A 4,005-nucleotide genomic window follows, 5' to 3' on the forward strand; every position below is an offset into this window, starting at 1 on the left:
AAATTGTCAAAACTTCACGTTTTCAGCTGGTGAGGTTTGGCAGTTGGAAGCTATTCATTGTCAAGGGTGCCGATCCACTATTTCCATGTGATCCAGCTAAGAATTTGTAAAAAAATGCTTCTACAAGCTGCACATAGCTGAGATTATTTAATTAATTGACGTTAACGTTTCGGCTACAAACTGTCAAAATTTGACGTTTCTAGTTCGTGCGGTTTCGAAGTTGGGAGCCCATCACTGTCAAGCGTGCCGTTCGCTTTTTACCATTTAATTCACTAAAAAAATTTTTTTAAATTATTTTTTCAAGTTTCACATAGACGAATTTTTATAGGTAATTGACACTGACGTTGCGGCCACAAGCTCTCCAAAATTTACATCTCCAGCTGGTTTACTTTCGAAGTTGAGAGTTGTTTATTGTCAAGTGCACCGATCGCTTTCATCCGTGTTATTCAGTTTGCAAATTTGATAATAGTGTTTCTAAAAGTTTTACACGAATAACGCTGTTGGGGACTGGAGGCAGACGTTTCGACTACAAATTGTCAAAACTTCACGTTTTCAGCTGGTGAGGTTTGACAGTTGGAAGCTATTCATTGTCACGGGTGCCGATCCACTATTTCCATGTGATCCAGCTAAGAATTTGAAAAAAAAATGTTTCTATAAGCTGCACATAGCTGAGATTATTTAAGTAATTGACGTCGATGTTTCGGCAACAAACTATCAAAATTTGACGTTTCTAATTCGTGTGGTATGGAAGTTGGCTGCTCATCACTGACAAGTTCGCCGTTTGCTTGTTACCAAGCGATTCAGTAAAGATTTTAAAAATACATATTTTTTGAAGTTTCACATAGATAAATTTTTTAAATTAATTGACATTGACGTTGCGGCCACAAACTGTCAAAGTTCGACATCTTCAGGTGGTTTAGCTTCGAAGTTGGGAGCTATTTATTGTCAAGTGCACCGTTCACTTTTCGCTATATTTTCCAGTTTACGAGTGTTTACAAAAATTTCTAGAATCTTCACATGACTGACACTTTTTAATTAATTGACGTTGACGTTTCGGTCACAAACTGTCAAAGTTTGACGTCTTTAGCGGGTTTAGTTTCGAAGTTGGGACCTATTCATTGGCAAGTGCACCGTTCGCTGCCAACTGCCAAATTTTGCAAATTCGACACACGTTTGGTCAACTAAGCAATCAGGCTGGGCGATCCGAGATGGAAAATACCTTCAAATTTCGATTATTCACGATTTTATAATGCCACTGTCTACTTTACGCACAATTTGCTGGGCTAAGAGCATGACGAAGTGCAAAATTTCGGCCCTTCTAAGCAAAAATGCATACGCAAAGTTCCAACAGGCTGGATTTTCTGAAAAAATAACGAATTTGACGCATTCTTGCTGCACTGTGAGCATGACTAAGCAATTAATTACGGAAGAAATCAGAGGCAAACCTCCTCCAAATCTCGATTATTGAAGATTTTTCAAAGGCGGCACTTATTTTACGCAAAATTTTATACGCTAAGAGCATGACTAAGTCAAACATTTGGGCAATTTTCCGAAGAATGCACATCGAAATCTTGACCACTCAAGATTTTCCAAAAAGTGTGCAAATTCCACGCACCTTTGATGTCTAAGAGCATGAGTAAGTAACCAATTGGGTCGATCCGAGATGGAAAAAGTCAATTAAATTTCAATTACTGAAGATTTTAAAAATATTTTAAAAATGTTTCGGTTGTTTGACTTGGGCTAAGAGCATGACTATGCATTAAAATTTCGCGTTCCAATGCAGAATCGGCATAAAAACATTGAATCAATAAAATTCGCGGAAAATTGTTAGAGGCTTGAGGACATTCGACACTGAGACATACTAAGAGCATGAACTAACAAGAACTTTTTGCCTAAGAATGTATTAACAATTTTCGGATGTTTGCCGTCGGCTAAAAGCATGACTATGCAATAAAACTATGCGGCCCCATGCTAAAACGACACAACAAAATTGATCAATAAAATTCACATATATTTTTTGTCAACTATAACTCGTTTAACACTGACACACTAAGAGCATGACTATGTTCGACAAACATGTTCAAATAATCGCAGAAATACTGTACATAGAAGCTCGGGGAAAAACTTTTATGACAAAAGCGACAGAGAGGAATTTTTTGAAACTGTTTTCAGCTTCCGCAACTGGCCGCAAGGGGGCGAATTTGAAATCTGAAAATTAAAAATCGCAGTTTCTGCAAAAAATCCCCAATTCATTGCATACTTTTGGCCACCTGGGCACCAAGCTGGAGGAGTTTTGCCTAGTTTTTGCTAGAAGCCCTATGACGTCAGCCGCTTGTTTCAGGGTGGGGGAAGGCTTTGAATGCGTCATACTTTAAAGCGCTATAACTTGCAAACGCCTGCTGCGATTTGAGAAAACTTTGTTTTGTCTAATTGCTGCCTCTTTTCAAAAAGCTTTTCCTGCTGGGTTTAAGCCTTTTTTACCAAACTGACCTTAGAGGAAGGGCTGCAGATCCAGAGATTCCATCCAGGCCTTTGCCTAATGAATGAACGAGTTTAGGGGCCCAAAAATGGATTACAGGGCCCTCAGTCCATCCCATGGAGGCCTCAAAAGCAGGCGCAAGTGATTGTGCTCTTTTCCAGCTGAAACAGTCGAGTTTAAGGATGATTTGTTAAAGGAACGTGCCAAATACACTGAACGGGTCCAACAAGCAAACCATCATCAATTCTAAGTGGGTTTGGCTGCTGATTGAAAAACTAGCCAATAAAGCCTGTTCAGGGGCCTTTTCCACCGGTAAATCGTTAGAAATTCGCTGAAAATCAACCAACAAAAACCCGCGCGGGGTTTTGAGGTTACTTCAGCCGGTGGGCCCCAATTCACGGGCCGAAACTTACCGAAGATTAGGGCGGAAGTTTGCAGATGTAAGTTGGCCTCAGAAACCGGCGATAAAAGCACCAATAACTAAAAAACAATAACTAATGGAACATAAACATAAACAAACTAATTGACAAACGGTCACACTGTCAACCAACCTGTTGCCTTGTTGCTTGAGCGGCATCGTGCGGCGTTGCCATTGGGGTGTTGGAAAAACTTTGTCGCTTTTCCTGTTATTTCCGGGTGAATCAACTGGGAAAACATCTGAAAATTTTGGAACTAATTCTGGCAGTTGACTGCAATGGTTGGAAAATCAGAAAATAGTAGGTATTTTTGTTGGTTGGGTACACGTCCAGGCCGTCTATGTGTCTCTGTTTGATACATGCAAGTAGAAAGGGACAGCAGATGGGGCTTCTAAGGAAACATTCGTTTCGGTAGTTTATTACACTGTTTAGGCACGTGTGAGAATGAGCGATATTTAGATGTAAATTTACAACAATTTTTATTTTCTACATTGAAAAATGTCAAAAAATGTTTTTTTACATTCATTTCACTACTAACCAGAAAAAAAACAGAGAGAGTAGCAACTGGCGATTTTTTGTGTTTTTCTAACTTTGCTTGTTTTAGAGCTCGATAAATTTGTCCTGTAGGAAAAAGACGTTTTCTTCCAAAAACCCATTTTGGGCTCTCCATTGCGACTAGAATTTGTCTCCAAAACTGGTCAGAAGTTTGAAAATTTTTTCTTTTTAATTTTCGCATTACTATTTAAAAAAAAAGTATTTTATTTGCGTTTATTGATTAATCAATGCATTTTCTGTTAATTTTTTTTCCATTAATTACTAATTAATTAAAAGGATTTTTATCTAACGCTTAAATGTTCCTAAAGATTTAGCTCAGCAGGATCTTACTCGACCTTCCAAATCTCATTTCCTGCTGGCTTTTGAACCGAGTAAAATTTGCTAATTGGTGATTTTTAAAGAAGATCGAGCGCTTTCCAATGAAGTTTTATTTTTCCAAATCCGACTGGTATTAAGAGAGTTACGCGTCAAAAGTTCCCTGCAGGAAAAGTGTTTTCCAAAAATTAGTTTTTTGGGCCTTGAATACCTTCTTCTCTCATTTAAAGCATAAATATT

At 38.3% G+C, this 4,005-nt stretch overlaps 1 protein-coding gene across 3 annotated transcripts in view; it reads right to left on the reverse strand.

Annotated features, from left to right (window-relative positions):
- Positions 1-3,038, reverse strand: part of LOC109546435 (FERM and PDZ domain-containing protein 2) — a 6,556-nt gene extending 3,518 nt beyond the window's left edge. The window contains exons 1-4 of one of the 3 annotated variants that reach the window (XR_007280681.1): positions 2,893-3,038; positions 2,491-2,640; positions 2,261-2,396; positions 1,991-2,208 (exon numbers count right to left, since the gene is read on the reverse strand). The gene's annotated coding sequence lies outside the window, so the exon portion shown is untranslated. Of the gene's footprint in view, positions 1-1,990; positions 2,209-2,260; positions 2,400-2,490; positions 2,641-2,892 lie in introns of those variants that run through there. The other 2 variants (XR_007280680.1, XM_019917392.2) reach the window with 2 other exon arrangements.
- Positions 3,039-4,005: the final 967 nt, after the last annotated feature.

The sequence above is a fragment of the Dendroctonus ponderosae genome, unplaced genomic scaffold, assembly GCF_020466585.1.
Source record: "Dendroctonus ponderosae isolate FM_Combo_2020 unplaced genomic scaffold, Dpon_F_20191213v2 Dpon_F_20191213_12, whole genome shotgun sequence".
In the NCBI taxonomy this organism is placed as follows: Eukaryota; Metazoa; Arthropoda; class Insecta; order Coleoptera; family Curculionidae; genus Dendroctonus; species Dendroctonus ponderosae.